The sequence below is a fragment of the Danio rerio genome, chromosome 21, assembly GCF_052040795.2.
Source record: "Danio rerio strain M-AB ecotype USA chromosome 21, GRCz13ab, whole genome shotgun sequence".
In the NCBI taxonomy this organism is placed as follows: Eukaryota; Metazoa; Chordata; class Actinopteri; order Cypriniformes; family Danionidae; genus Danio; species Danio rerio.
The window spans coordinates 32,688,452-32,706,201 of record NC_141041.1 but is presented as its reverse complement, the minus strand read 5'-3'; positions in this window follow the sequence as shown (position 1 = coordinate 32,706,201).

Sequence of the window (17,750 nt, the reverse complement as noted above, 5' to 3'; positions counted from 1 at the left end):
GAGCCTTCTTGCCTTTGTGTATGACTTAGCTGGTGACATCACAGCATTCCATAGTCAGTCAGTCTCTCTCACCCTCTCTCTCTCTCTCTCTCTCTCTCTCTCTCTCTCTCTCTCTCTCACAGACAAACACACACAACAGTTCACTACACACTCTCCCTTCGCAGAAACACACACTTCCTCTCCGTTCCTGTAACTCTAGAGAGAAACTCAGGAAGCAGAGCTCAGCTGTTGAAGTATCAGCATCCTGTTTAACAGAGAGAGAGAGTGGAGGAGGAGGAGGAGCGGCTGAGGGAGGAAAAAAATCACACACACTTCACTCCCTAGCAAAGGAATTCACATTCAAAACACATTTATGAGGACTAGTCGACTAGTTCTGACTACTCAGCGCCTTTTATTTACAAAAAGATATCTAAATGAGTCACTTCCTCTGTCGTTGAAATGTTCAGCAATGACGAGCAACACGTTTTAGGAAACTTATGTCAACAACAGAACAAAAATGACACTAATTTTACAAGTAGCTAAGAACCATTAAAACAGCAAATGTGTTTAATTTGTGGTATATGGTTTACTTTTAACACACACCAGAGGGCGCACAAGAGCAAAACTCTGGTCTTGAGTCTCTTTAGAGATGTTTCTGTCTTTTTCATTGGGCTTTTAGAACCCCTGGTATGTGTACTTTATTGAAATTTTTATTTTTTCTTTAATATATATTTACAATTTGGTTGCAATAAGTTACACTTAATGTATTCAGGACAATATGTCTCCAATGCATTTCATTAAAAAAAGCTATGTGATTATATTTTTGATTCTGTTCTGGGGATTTGGTTCTATATTACATTATTAGGTTAGACTTTACTTTGATGCTCTCTGAAGCACACTTCGTTGACTAAAATTTGCATTAAATACATGGCAATTAATTCTCATTTCAGTATTAGTAGACTGTCTCCTTAATATCTGCTGATACTCCTGCTCCTTCAACAGACATTTAACAAACTGACTATAAGAATCTTTGCAAGTACAAGTTAGGGTTAGGGTTAGTGTAAGTTGACTTACACTAAACCTAACACTAACCCCAACCTAACAGTCTACATATAATCTAATAAGAATTAGTTGGCATGCACAGTTTCAAAATTAAAAAAAGTCAAAATTATTAGCCCCCCTCTATTTTTTTCTTCTTCTTCTTTTTTAAATATTTCCCAATTTATGTTTAAAAGAGCAAGGAAATTTTCACAGTATGTCTGATAATATTTTTTCTTCTAGAGAAAGTTTTTTTTTTTTCGGCTAGAATAAAAGCAGTTTTTATTTTTTTTAAAACATTTTAAGGACAAAATTATTAGCCCCTTTAAGTTATATATTTTTTCGATAGTCAACAGAACAAACCATCATCATACAATGACCTCCCTAATTACCCTAACCTGCTTAGTTAACCTAATTAACCTAGTTAAGCCTTTAAATGTCACTTAAAGCTGTATAGAAGTGTCTTAAAAATATCTAGTCAAATATTATTTTCTGTCATCATAGCAAAGATAAAATAAATCAGTTATTAGAAATGAGTTATTGAAACTATTATGTTTAGAAATGTGTTGAATAAAATCTTCTCTCCTTTGAACAGAAATTGAAGAAAAATAAACAGGGCAGCTAATGATTTGGGGTGCTAATTATTCTGACTTCAACTGTAGATGCAATGTAACTTAAATTCAACAAAATATGTTAAAAGCAAGGCAAGTTTATTTATATAGCACATTTTATACACTGTGTTATTTCAAAGTGCTTTACATAAACAAAAACAAAAGAAACAAGAAATTAAAAGAAACAGATAAAAACAGATTCAAATGTGATCACATAAAATCACATTGGCTTTTAGTTTACAGTATATAGAAAACAATAGATTTTATTGTTGTTGAAGGTTGTTATTATTAAACTTTTTAATTTAAAAGTGGCAATATGTCATTTAAAGGTTTACATTTTTTGGTAGTTATCATAAGTGTTGTTATTGGTAAATAAATCAGTCAGCAAATTCATAAAAACTTTTCATATATATTCTTTTTTATGTTATTTGACAGACATATTTATCTCCTTTAAACCTATGTGTGGGCGATGCAGTGCCGCAGTAGGTAGTGCTGTCGCCTCACAGCAACAAGGTCACTGGGTCGCTGGTTCGAACCTCGGCTCAGTTGGCGCTTCTGTTTGGAGTTTGCATGTTCTCCCTGCCTTCGCGTGGGTTTCCTCTGGGTGCTCCGGTTTCCCCCACAGTCCAAAGACATGTGGTACAGGTGAATTGGGTAGGCTAAATTGTCTGTAGTGTATGAGTGTGTGTATGAATTTGTGTGTGGATGTTTCCCGGAGATGGGTTGCGGTTGAAAGGGCATCCGCTGTGTAAAAACTTGGTAGATAAGTTGGCGGTTCATTCCGCTGTGGTGACTCTGGATTAATAAAGGGACTAAGACGACAAGAAAATGAATGAATGAATGAATGAATGAATAAACCTATGTGCAACCTTTTAAATTTCTGCACAAAGGTTATCTATAATCATAACATCAGTTACTGTTTGTTTTAATCGTATTGCCATATCTTGACACTCAAAAATGTTGCAATTTATAATCTCAGTATTTTTTCTCAATTCTCACTGTGTATATTGTGTTGAAGACGACTTTCTTCAGCACGTTTACTCGAAAAAAATCTAGGGAAGGTGTTTGCTTCTGTTGCGGTTTGCTGAAGTTTAATCAACAGCGCCATCTTCTGGTTTTCCACGAACGATCTGTTGGAATTGGTTTTAAAGCAATGGTCTTAAACTCAATTTTACTGGAATGCCGCAGCACTTCATAGTTTAGCTTCAACCACCTCCAACTCACACCTGCTTAATATTCTCGACACTCTCAAAAATAAAGATACACTGTAAAAAGTTCTTCAAGGGTGTTGTCCATAGGAATTTATCTTAAAAAGTATATTTCTTCCAATACATTTATTACCTTTTCATTTTTAATTAATTTAAGTTTTACGTAGGTAAAAAGTGCGATTGTTTTTGTTACTTATTATTACCTATCAAAAAAATATTGATTTGCTTTTGTATATATGGGCAAAGTTTGTTTTGTAATGTCAAATGCTGAGATCAAAGGCCTTTATTTTTTTATTTCAATATCGTAGTACATATGAAAATGTACTGTGCACTAAAGTTAGTCCGTTTATGTAAATTGCTCATTTTCTAACAACTGCTGAACTGCTCAACTGCTTTTAGCAATTGCTCAGATTGCACTGTAAAGGTCTTTTATTCTGCACTTAAAGATTAGGTTGGAAGTTTCTGTAATTTTTATTGTTGAAATGTTTAACAATAAAATTTAACAATAAAATTGATTAAACTTAGTGCACCCAGTTGTTTGTATATCGCAAATGTTATAGAGTAATAAACGTTTGAAACAAATACCTCTTTTTCCTTATTAAAGTTGGATTAAAATAATTTGTATAAACTAAGAGTAAGAGATTTAGTTTCATTTTTTTATTTTAAATGTTATTTAATTAAGTATCATTTGGTCAATACACTGATCTTTGTCACATGAGTTAAACTCAAAGATTTTGCTTTATATTGTAGACTCTACTTAATTTTTTAGCAAACAGTGAAATAAATAAAATTTATTTTAACAAATCAAAGTACCACAAAGTTCACTAAACTTATAAAAAGTAGTTGGAAAAAGTTGGCTTAATTTTTTTAAAGTTTAATCTAAGTAACAGGTTTTAAAGTGTACAGAAGCTGTCTCTGGGGCAGTACCTTTTTTAAAAGGTACATATTTGTACCCAAAGTCCACAGTGGTACCTCAAACGTTCATATTAGTGCCCAAATTAACCTAAACGTACCTTTGAGGTATCATTATAGACCATTCAGGTACAAATATGTACCTTTTGCAAAGGTACCGCCCCAGTGACCGCTCAATTGAGAGGGTAGTACACCTTGATTAGTTGGATCAGCTGTGTTTGATTAGTGTTGGAGCAAAACTGTGCAGAGCTGCGGCCCTCCAGGAATCGAGTTTGAGACCTATGATGTGAAGGCATAATTTAGACAAATAAAAATAATGCAATTTTGCTGTTAATTTACTCAACCGCAGGGGTTCCAAAATTCAGATGACTTTCCTTCTTGAGTAGAATTTTCACAAAAATGTGTTAGCTGAAACTGTTGTTTTTGGAGATTCATAAAAGCAAATTCAATAGCTAACCAAATTTTAAGAGTCAATAAAACAAGTACATGCAAAACAAAATTAATATTCCTGGCTCCTTGAATACATTGAGGCCTTGGGAAGTTAAATGACTGGTCTATGCAAGAACCTAAACATTAGCCTATTTGTTAAATTATTATCTTTAATCCACAGCCTTGAAAATAGTGTTCATGGCAGTCAGTGTGAGCTTCCAGTTCCAGCTAGATTTTTTAAAAATCTTCCATTAAAATAAAAAAGAAAAAGAAAAGTAAGTAAAACATGGATGATAAGGATGAGTAAAATTACAACAAACATTTATTTCTGAAAAACAGGGAATTTTGCAATAGTTTATGCATTCTCATGTTGTTGTAAACTTATATGACTCACTTCTCTTAATCACAAATGGGAAATTCTGAAGAATCATTACAGAGCTCATTTCAAAACAAGAACAATCAATATCAAGCAATAAATGCCACCCACTAAATTCCAAGTGATTTTTAATCAATACTTTTTTTGCATGTACATCTCAAATATAAGTATTTCCGTCTGCTAGAGCACTGTTCATGCTTTATTTGTCGAGTATTGGGGGTGTTATGTGAACAAAAACCTCTTTTAGGTCTTTAGAATAGAATTTCTTTCTCTCTTTGTACGTTTATAAGTTTGTGGTGTATATATATATATATACTTTGATGAGAGTTTGACATCTTGCTCTACAATGTGATCTGCTAACACATGCTAAAATGTGCATTTTGAACAATAATTAAATTAGCAGCACGGTGGCGCAGTGGGTAGCACAATCACCTCACAGCAGAAAGGTCACTGGTCCAAGCCTCGGCAGGGTCAGTTGGTGTTTCTGTGTGGAATTTGCATGTTCTCCCCGTGTTTGCGTGGGTTTCCTCCGGGTGCTCTGGTTTCCCCTACAAGTCCAAAGACATGTGGTATAGGTGAATTAAATAAGCTAAATTATCTATAGTGTATAAGTGTGAATGAGTGTGTGTGAATGTTTCCCATATGGTTGCAGCTGGAAGTGCAACTGTGTAAAACATATGCTGGATAAGTTGGCAGTTCATTCCACAGTGGCATCCCTAGATTAATAAAGGGATGAATGAATAAATGAATATTTAAATTATAAAACAAATGTTTATGCTGCATGAGCCTTGTTGAAATATAACTGTGTGTAGAACAAAATATTCAAGTTAAATTACGTTTACTACAGACTTTATATATTACTCATGATAAAAAAGCATTATAAAAATCCTCAAATCTTTAAGAAACCACATAGCCTACTCACAAAACCAGCGCTTATAAAAATGCAGTGCTCTGAATATGTGGCTTGTGAAATCAGATTAGGGTATTGCAGCATATGGGAAGCAAAAATCTACAAAAGTTTCAGATGGTTAATCACACCACTGAACAACATCAAAAGTCACAAGGATTACTTTCAAAGTTGTTTTATGTTGATTTCTTTTTTCCTTTTTCATGTTGAATTGAACTAGTTCTTGCTATCTTGAATCACATTTTCTGTATCAAATATCAAAACATTAAAAAAATTAATTTTTAAAACCTCACAGCAAGAAGGCCGGTGGTTCAAGCCTCAGCTGGGTCGGTTGGCATTTCTATGTGGAGTTCGCATGTTCTCCCCGTGTTTCCATGGGTTTCCTCTGGGTGCTCTGATTTCCCCCACAGTCCAAAGACTTGTAAAATAGGTAAATCGAATAAGTTAAATGGCCATAGTGTATGTGTGTGAATGCAAGAGTGCATGAGTGTTTTCCCAATGTTGGGTTGCAGCTGGAAGGATATCCGCTGAGTAAATGCTGGATAATTTGGCGATTCTTTCTGCTGTGGCCACCCCTGATTAATAAAGGGACTAAGCAGAAAAGAAAATGAATGGATGAATGAATGAATGGATAAATGAATTAATGAATGAATGAACATCTATTAGGTTGGCAAAGCTTTTCATTCAAGCAAATGCTTACTAAATGTTTATCATTATTATTTAATTAATTTAATTAATTGTTTATATAATTATATACACTAAACGTCAGCATGTTTTAATACCCAACTCTTACTTTTACATGTTTAGTAACTGTGTTTTTGAAGTGTTTTATAAATTTAATAGTTTCAAATTTCAGTTGCCACACATACATTTCAACTATCATAATGTGTTAGACATTAGATTATTTTTTGACAAAGGTCATAAGACCCTTGAGCAATCAATCAATCAATCAATCAATCAATCAATCAATCAATCAATCAATCAATCAATCATGTTTTAAATATATATTTTTATTATTTTATATTTTGTATTAGTTATATTTTTCAAGTTATATTTTGAGCAAATTGTAATTCTGATCTTTCCACTAAACTACTGATGACATTTCCTCTTTTTATCACACTAGTTCACATTTACAGATGTTTAAAGAATAAAGCATATTTGGCCAGGGAGAGGGCTCTGAGTTCGAGAAAGGCAACTCGTGGTTATTCACCTTATCAGAAAAGGGAGAGATGCTGGGGTTCTAGCCCAGCCCCAAAACGCTTCCCCCGGCTAGATATTATTTAAAAGGAGAGGTGTCGGGGTGGTGGAGGGATGCTAAAGTCATGAGATAATGCAGGTAGGATGAGTTTGGTATTTATGGGGATTTGGTCTAATTCTGATTGGATAATAGAATAATTGTCAACGATGTGTTAGAATTGTTAAAACATCTGCGCACGCTCCTCCTGAAATTTGTTTATAAAAAATCACTTAAGCTGTTGACATTGCAAAATTGTTTTTTTGTTTTTGTATTTAGATGGAACAACAAAAAAATTGCCATTTGTTCAGATATGTTTACATCCTCTCAAGCTCGATTCCTGGAGGGCCACAGCTCTGCAGTTTTGCTTCAACCCTAATCAAGCACAGCTGATCCAACTAATCACGGTGATCAAGACTGAGACTATTCAGCAGGTTTGAGTTGTAGGTGGTTGGAGCTAAAATATGCAGAGCTGTGGCCCTCCAGGAATTGAGTTTTAGATCACTGGTTTACATTCATTTTCAGCTGAAAAAAACTCCCAATAATTTATTATCTGAATACTTCAATATTTGGTCAGTATTTGGTGAAATAACCCTGACTCTCAGTATTAATTTGCTCTTTTATGTGCTTTTGTCATTTTCAGATTTGTATTTTTAAATATTATTTGTATATTTTTAGTTGTTTAAAGATTTTTGTGATTGTATGTACTTTTGATATTTTATTATTACTTCTAATTTATTAAATAACATATGTGTTAGCAATATTCATATTCAGCTTCAAATAATTTTATTTCAGTTATGCCCTGTCCTGCTTAATGACATGAACTTTTATTTTAATTTAGTAGAGTAATGAAGTTTGCCCCGCACTCTTTTTTCACTTTTTTTTATGCATTTATCTTGTCAATAATATTATTCAGAAGGTCATGTTTCGCACTTAAATGTTTCGTAATTAAAACATTAAAACTAAACAAATTAAAACTAACAAAAGGGTGGAGTGAGAGGATTGTGTCACACACTGAGGAAGGCATTGTGCAGAACAGTCTGTATTTTGTATAACCTAAAGAATCTAAACTAAACAAAGCAATTATTTAATGAGCGTGAATCATGACCGGTGAGCCAGTGGCGCAGTAGGTAGTGCTGTCGCCTCACAGCAAGAAGGTCGCTGGGTCGCTGGTTTGAACCTCGGCATAGTTGGCGTTTCTGTGTGGAGTTTGCATGTTCTCCCTGCCTTTGTGTGGGTTTCCTCTGGGTGCTCCGGTTTCCCCCACAGTCCAAAGACATGTGGTACAGGTGAATTGGGTAGGCTAAATTGTCCATAGTGTATTAGTGTGTTTGTGAATGTGTGTGTAAATGATTCCCAGAGATGGGTTGCGGCTGGAAGGGCATCTGCTGCGTTAAGACTTGCTGGATGCGTTGGCGGTTCATTCTGCTGTGGCGACCCCGGATTAATAAAGGGACTAAGCCGACAAGAAAAGGAAAGAATGAATAAATCATGACCTTCTAAATATTATTTTAATTTAGTACAAATAACTATTAACACACTTAATAATGTTTTGAACATTATTTTTATACAACTGGGTCTATAACAAATGCTTAACATTTTGTTACAGTAATGTCAAAATTAAAATTAAAATTAAAAGAAAAAAAGCTGATGATGATTTATTGACTATATTTAACCACCAGATGGCGCATCTCTATAGTGCTGATGAAAAACTGAATGACAGTCAAAGGGACTTTATTAGCTTTCTAAAAGAGACATTCAGGCAGTGCACAGAAACCTTCAGTCCATCCAACTTGAAAACTACAATTCAAGCTTGTGCACGTTGCTGTTCTGCTCCTCAAAACACTCGAGATTGAAGCAGACACTATTTGCTGTTTTCAAGAAGCACTGATGTTTAGAACAAACCCCATATGTTAGCAGTAGAATATTCCAACAGATTAAAAATAAAACATATTGTAAATTTCAGCATTGGCTCTAAAAAGAGAACATACTACGTTGAATTGGATAGAGCAACTGTCTAAAGAAGACTAAACCATGCAAGGCTTGTGCTTAGGATAGATAACCTAAAACTGGCTTTTTGATGAAAACACCACACCCATCAGTGCTGTAACACAGAAATAGGTCACTACTGACTCATCTGAGGCGCAACTAGTGCTAAACATCTGGACTCTTTGAATGAATGAAAACCACACCAAGAACAGACAGTGTTTTCTTCTTGAACCAGTTTTCTGTTTTATTTTAGTTTGTTTAGTGTATTTTTATTTTATTAGTATTTCAGCTTCAACTTATTTAATTCCAGCCAAAATATATAAACAGTTTTAGCAATATTGGTAGGCCTGCTTCAGCATCAAATTCTCACATTATTGTCCTAAAACAGGGATGTCAAACTCAGATCCTGGAGGCCCTTTTAGTTTCAACTGCTTCAACACACCTACCTGTAGGCTATTTCAAACAAGCCTGAAGGACTCAATTAGTTTGACTGGGTGTGTTTAATTAGGTTTAAAGCCAACTGGCTGCTGATTTTACTGGTTATGTACTGGTTCTTGCTGGTCAGGATGTGACCAATAAAGAACCAGCTTAAACCAGTATTCATGGTTTAAAATTAAACTATTTATAGGCCTAATCGGCGTATGTTTTAGGTAAACATGTGAACCAAATATTTAGCTAGACAAGGGCACTGTAAATCATCACAGATTGTTCATTTTTGTAGAAACTAATTCTTTAAAGACAGTCTAGCAGTGATAACCATCTCAAGTCGTAAGGTGGCGCCAATTAGCCATTTGAACACAACAAGGACTGCAGAATTGTGAAAAAATGATCAGCTTCAGTAGTCTACAACCATAATGTCAGCTTCATGTAGCCATGCGTGTAGGCGTGAAATCAAAGCCTATTTTAATATATACAGTAACAGAAATTGTAAGTACCAGCATTGATTGTCATTGTGACTATCCTCGTCATTTTACGTTTGCCAAGCTTTCTGTTTCATGGCTGATCATCATTTATAGATAATACATTAAATTTAAACTCAAATCACACTTGCAGCTAGTAAACTTAAAACTCAACTGCGTAGCAACAGTTTTGAACCTTTTTTTTGCTCCGTATCAATAACGTTTAGCCTAGACCTTGGTAAAAATGATTAGGCGCAGGCGCAGAACGCAAACAATTTTTTGTAAGCAAATCACCTGAAACTAACTGCCATGTGATTAATGATGTCGCGTCATAGATACTCACGCTGATTGGCTGGTGGCACCACAAGAACGCACTTCTAAGTTCAGCTATGAAAAGCGTGCCATTATTTTGACAGGAAGACAAGAAGCTGGTATATTTGATATAAAGTGCGATGAATTAATTGTTTTGGTGTGTCCGTGAATACACATCACACCATTAATAGACGGTCAGGGTGTCGTTCGATGTATTGCGAGTTCGAAGAGTTCCTTCAAAAATGGCTGTTTTTAAAAAGAAGTCAAAGATAATTTGCTTCAGGTAGGTTCATTTTACACTTACGTTTTCCTTAACATTATTTTTGTATATGAGTTTATAATTAAGTGATTAGATATACTGTAAACCATGTGCAATTGTCCATGTGCATTATTTGGTCAAAAAAATGAAGTAAAAAATAATTAAACCATTTTAAAATAAGACATAGGCTATCAGCCCGTCTAAAATTGCAGTATGTAGCTTGCTACGAGAACTTCACGAGAATCACGACCGTTAGGCTAAAAGTATATAGCCTATTCTAGAACAGTAGCCATAGAGGTAAAAATTATTTTCGCACATTCAGGCCTAATAATATAATTTCATAAAAGTATACTTGCAAACTAAATAGCGAAATCATATTAGCAGCCAATGACTATCAAAGTACAACATTGTTCGCGTGCAAATAAACAGTGTTAATGTTGTTTTTGAGTCATACTACTTGCATGCTAATTCCGGTCAAATATTCAAAATAACATATAGTAAACAATAAAGAGACTTCTAAAAGAACGAATGTGTGAATATTAAACCAACTTTACCTCTAATAAATAGCCTACGAACTTAATTCGCAAGTACTACGTCGATGTTGTCATTATTACCTTCACAATACTATTGTCATTTACTGTTTTTCAAAAAATCCTGGCTTGTGGTCTGATGGGATAGTAAAGAGTACACATTCAGTTTATCTGAGTATTTCTCATTTGCTGTTTTTCGAGGTGGCCAACTATAGCTACTCGGCTTACATAGTTTTTACAGAGTATACTATAGTATGTCCAGAATCCATTAATACTACACAGATGTGTAGTAAAGAACATGTCAGTTTTAGTTTTCAGTTATTACTTATAAACTATGCATTTAAAAACTCGAAATGGCCGTACCTCCAACCCACTGTGATCCACCGAATACCATGTCAGTCAAAAAAAAAAAAAAAATGTCTGTCATGAATTCAAATGTTTTTCTAAATAGTTTTTTAATCAGTGATGGAAAGAGTACTGAAAAATCATACTCTAGTAAAAGTACCATTACTTGCCTCAAAATGTAGTACAAGTTCAGTAAAATTATCTGTTGTAAATATTACTCAAAGTATGAGTAAAAAGTAGCTCTTTTAAAAGTACTGAAGTGTAGTGAGTATTACGCTGTAAAAAGCTGATGCATGTACATGTCATTTGTGCATATGTGTGTAAACGTAACATTCTGTAGTGCATCTAGTTATTGCTCTGCAGGCACACATAAGACTTTAGTACAGGTATTAGATTTTAGGTTGTTGGAAAGTGACCAAAATCCAACATCGAGCTACCATCTTAAACCAACGTCACATTGACATTAAAAACTGACATTTATTTATCAGGTGGCAACCAAAATCCAACATCTGTTAAACGTCATAGTGGTAACGTCCACACAATGTCAAGCTGTAACATCATTTGACATTGACATTTGATTGGTTTTTGGTTGGCCATTGGATGTTGATTTCTGACATCAAACCGATTTTCATTTCTAAAAAAATGCAATGTCCCTATAATATTAGGATACAACGTCAATCTGATGAAGTTTTGTGCCTGCTGGGTGTTTAGGGCCATTTCGGTCATCATACACTAAACATCCATCATCTTCTCATCAGTGACGTGCATCTAAACAGTCTCTATAGGTCAATGCGTGTAAAGATTTTGGAAATTTTCTTGGACACTTAATTCTTGCAAACAGTTTGCTACAATTATAAATCGCCCATGTCTTGAAGTAGTTATGATGTGATTTACCTTCTATGTGCGATTTGATTGGACAGGAATCGCAGGACTGACTATTCTAATTCTCATAGACAAGAAAAAAATAGTGACTGTAAGCTGAAGGAAAGTAGTGGAGTAAAAGTACAGATACTGCAGTAAAAATGTACTCAAGGCAAAGTAAAAGTACACATTTTAAAAACTACTTAGTACAACTTCTACAAAAAAATTGTAAAACTATAGAAAAACTACTATTACTGTAGTTTGAGTATTTGTAATTCGTTACTTTACACCACTGGTTTTAATTTATATTGTATGAAACATGCTTTTATTTGAATTAGTTGTTAGAAGTTATTACAATATTCATGCAAGATGATTTTACAGTATTATTGGTTTATCATTCTGAGTGCAAAATTAGCTTTTTCTTGCAAAAATAAAAAATTATTAATTAAAAATAAAGCAGGTGACAAGTATTTTCAAAGTTTTGTGGTTATTATATCTGCTAACATTCAATAATGTAGATGACCAGTCAGAAACAAGTAATGCTCGTAAAATAAAGTCAAATTGTAAGTAAAGCTAGTTCTTTTTTTATTTTTTATAAACACAGCAGTATTTATCTGCTCCAAAACAAAAGGTCTTTCCTTTTGCTGATTGCAGTAAAATGAAACATTTAGTTTGATTAATTTCACCATTCTGAATTTGTTTAACCTTTAACTATGCAATACAGGCACTTTGGTGCAAACAGTAAAGCATTTCTTGGTTTAAATATTTTAATTGTTATATATTTTTAGATTTTAGTTAGATTTTAGATTTATGTTTTTAATGTAAGACAAAGTGCTTATTAAACCAACAATTATTTTGTTCTACCTGTTGACATTAATGGTGCAGAAATCACACATTTCACCTTTCAACCATTTACTGCTTCAATGATACAGGAAAATTGCTCTGTTTTTGCAAGGTCAGACAAAGACACTGATTGGTTCATTAAGTGAACACCAGCTGCTCCCTTCTCAGAGGCAACAGAAATGCTGCTATTAACTGGGCGCATTATAGACATCTATAGCTTACCGTTATTGTAATCTTCCCTGGATACTGTATTTTCAAGGAATATTATAGTGCGTTATAAAAAAAATGTCCTATATTTATTTTGTATAACTTAATAGTTCTACTGTTTACTATGGTTGGTACATTATTGAAAGTAAAATAGTAATCTACTATTGCATCAGCTTGACAATTCCATGAGAAAAAAAATGAAACAAATATGTCATACAGATGTCCTACCAGTTGTGTTTCTTTAGATATTCGGTGATGTGCTGCTGTTTCTGGTCTCTCCAGTACAGCATAAAGCATTATAGAGAACGAGAAATTGAATGATGAATTATAAATAAAGGGTAGCAAAAAGAAATGTCAGGATGTTAACTGTAAAGGGATGAGTGACGGATTAGTTTACAGTGTCATGATCCACTAAATTACAGATCAGTCTGTGGTGTGGAGGCACAATTTTACAGCATCTTGCTGCACACTAAAAGTACTCAGAGGAGAAAGTATGTCCTCTTGCATTTGTGGATGCAGCATTTATGCTTGCATATCAGTTTGTTACAGCACCACCTACTGGTCTAATATCGCACAACTTGCAAATGCAGTAAGTGTCAAGTACATTCTGTACATTTCTGAATAGAGTGATTCATTTTAAGCAATTATTTCCATTCAGCTTTCTGAACCATTTCATATTGTTTCCAAGCTTCATTTGTTGTCTAAATTTAATTGGCTTTCCCTATATTTTATTTAATTTCACCGATAGAGAATAAAAGCTCTTAAATCTACTGCTCAAACAAGCAGATTTTAAATATTTAAGCTTTATGCACAGACATAATTTTGTATATCATTGTCATAATGCCCCGATGATTTCAAATAAACTACTTGGTGTATAAATCTTTAAATAACAAATCTTTTCCACAATTCACTGCTTCCACAAATCACTTAGCAGCTGCCAAAAAGTTCTTGATCATAAAAAGTCCACTATTGCCATTTCCCCAGTTACTGCTGTTGTATTTTGTTAGATTTGATTTATGATTACCCATTACTTCTTTTCATGATTATTGGTTACACTTAAATAAGCATTAACCCAAATCAACAGAAGTTATTTACCCCTCATAATTTTAACATGTTTGTGACATTTGAAACTTAATTCATGTGAGGAAATGAATTTAGAAGCATTTTTATTAAATAAAAATAGTATTGCTTCCATTTTAAGTGGTCCAAATAAGAATAGTCATTTACTAAAAATATAATATGGTATCTCAAATTCTGTTTGATCACAAGCACATTCAAAATATTTATTATTCAGTTTCATCATATAAGAATGTGTTCTGTATTTAATCCCCTCATATGCGTTTAACATGCCATTTTAACTAAATAATTTAATGTAGTCCCAAACCAATGTACTCCAATGTCGAAGTCAAATTTTAAAAGACATTCCTGTGGCACAGATACATGGTATTTAATAATAATAATAATAATAATAATAATAATAATAATAATAATAATAATAAAATAGTAGTAGTAATGACTAAGCAAAATAAAGCTAAATCGTTAGCTTGTTTTCCAGCAGGGACATCAGAAATCTGTTTTACCAAACAAAGATCATAGGAGCTATCTTTTTTTTTTCCACAAAGTGTGACGCATTAATAGAGATTAAATAAAAAAAAAATTCCGAGAATCAATGCAGCAATATTTTGTGAACATGAAGATTCAGCTTAAGGCACAATTAAAAGAGAAGATATGACTAGGTCCAAGATATCAAAAATTTTTAGTCTATTTATTTACTTCTGTAATATATTTATTGTGGTTTTTAAAATTAATTTGTGATATTTTTGACTAATATAAAACAATTTTCATATGATTTACAATAGTTTGTAATAAATATTTTTGTCTTTTAGTAGATATATTATATGAGAGACTTGCTTTGTTTACCAAATAAGTGAATCTAATTGGATTTGCATTGTAAACATTGTGTATATATATATATATATATATATATATATATATATATTAAAAATCTGCAGAATTTTTATTATTTTTTTTACAAAATTCTCTGCAGAAATACCAAAAAATGTCCGCAGATTCTGTCTGGCCCTAGATATGACTCATTTTTGAATTGACAAATGTATGTGAATTTTCATGATGCATTCAACAGAGTGACCATTGCAGCTCAAACAATAACACTTAAAATGAATGTTATTATGATGGTTATTATTAGGAAGACCCATTCAACCATACTTTAGTATATTACCTTATATTGGCTGAAAATTTAAAATGATAAATGGCACATGATCACACAACCTTAGAAAATGTAGTGATATTGTTAGTGCACATTATTACATTGGTTAACCACTGAAACCAACCAACAGTACCCATAAAAGAAAATGAGATTGCATCAAATGACATTATGATGTGTTATTACAGATCGGTTAGTCTGCATGCTTCAGGTCATTATTCTGTTTATCAAAAGTGATACATGTGTACACACAAAACTTCATTGAAGTCAGAGGCACAATATCAACCACTACCTGAACTGTTGCACATGAGAAAAAAATAAACAAAAAAACACAGAAACATTGATACTGAACATTCTTTTTGTGAGAAGTTGGTAAATTAACATTTCTTTTTATTTTTTTATTTTTAATTTGTAAAATGTACATAAATTATATTTGATGCATAACCGCCGAATTCAGTGAACCTCTTTGCAAAGGGAACATAAGTTAAAACGTAAATAAAGATATATATATATATATATATATATATATATATATATATATATATATATATATATATATATATATATATATATAAACAATATGCAGGCATTCTTTGTTAAAATAATTTTTAAACAAACATTGGTCAGACATTTATCTCCAGCTGGGAAAGCAATGTGCTACTGAAGACAGAAGAGGTCATCACACACCTTCATCATTAGAATCATCCCATGTATGTATTTGAAGAGAAATTAAAGATACATAATCATTGCCCCTAACCCAAAGGCCTTCACACCCTCATTGTTTCATGTGACCATTCCAGTAACCCTTACCCTCCCACGTCACGAAGAACAGAGATGAAACTGAGCCAGGGTGCGTTCATGACATAAACGTTCACAGAAAGTGCAGACAGGATAGATAAACTGCTATGTGTTTACTTCACCTGGGTGAAGCTTGTTCAATAAAATTGGTTTCTTTTCCAGATACATACCTTTTTTTTAAGTGCAGATAAAGTCTTTAAAGAAATAAAGACCTTTTAAAGAAATAAACGTGGAATTCAGCCACATGCTTTTCAAATATTAATCATATATTTAATTGATATACATATATTGCCAACATTGGCACGTTCAATATTGCACACAGTAATGAAATATAGCACTGGGAAGAGAGGGGGAAAAATAAACTTTGAGAGCCAAAAATGACAAATTTAGCAACACTAAAAAGTTGGGAAAAGAAAAGCAAAAAAATCCTGGCCACACCCCTCAACTAGGCGTTTGGTCTGTGATAATGACATATTACTGCCAAACTACACAGAGAGGCTTCAGTACGGAAGTTTACTTCACAACAAAAGAGTTTGTTGAGAGCCACTAAACACCTTTTTGCCTGGCACATAACATTTGATAAAATAAGAAAGGCTCATTTTGTTTTCATAAAGGTGGCTTAAAATGCATTTGCGAGTCACTCGTTGTGATCAGAACCTTCAAATAATGAATTCCTTTTCATCCAAACAGACCACGAGTTACGCAGTAGCATAAAGGAGGGCCAGAGCCAAACAAAATCAAGAAGTAATAAAGAAAGCGGGCAAGAAAAAACAAAAAAACGACAAAAACCCAAACTTGGATCTAAAGCACCAGCCAGTGTATAAGCATGCGGAGTCTGTAAGGCACCAGGTTGTTTAATGCTGAAGAGTATGCTCCCCAACAAGTTTCATTAAAGTCAGGGTCTCCCAACACAGGTCCTCAAGGGCCCCCATGAAAAAGGGCTTTCATTCCAATAGGCTTGTCATTGATGTCTTATCAAACAGTCAAAAGAGTTGATATATTATCTTATTATGTACACATACTTCTTGAACAAGTCATTCCTTAAAAGAAAAACGAGTACTGGTTCAATTACCTGACCAAACATCACTGACATTATGGACATTACAAAGAAGAGTCCTTGAGGACGAACATTGAGAAATCCACCTCAATGTGGCTGTGTACAGGTTAACATGCAACTACAGCATTCCTTGGCGCCACTCATCCTCTCATTGGTAGACTGATATATATATATTTATATATATATATTTTTTCCATATATTTCTATATATTTTTAAACCCTTTAACAGATTGTTTGTCAAATCCCCCACTAAAAACGTGGGTTGTTTTCTTCTCCACTGAAATACATCTGATTCACAAAATCATACTTTGTATGTTTTTCTACATGAGCATTTTCATATGATTCTTTGTATCGAGGGGTCCGGTTACAAAAAATGTTTTCCGAGAGCTCTTTCTCTTTCTGTTGTCACTGCTCTTACTTATTAAGTACCTTTTTTACACACTGTGCATGACAACGAGACACAAATACATAGCATATCATCTGCATGACAAGAAGTTCAATTAAAAAAATACACTGGTAATACTCCTCAGAATGTTTGTGAAGAGGTCGCCCACCGCCTCCAGACACCTGCTCACAGCGGGCCCTCAGCTGACCTCTGTACCTCTATCAATCAACAGGTTGATATTTTTCTTTTCTAGCTAGCCCTCAGGTGATGCTTGGAATATCTAGTGGCAAGGCTACCATGACAACCTCTTCAGATGATTCGAAAATTTGGTTAAAAAAACTAAAACA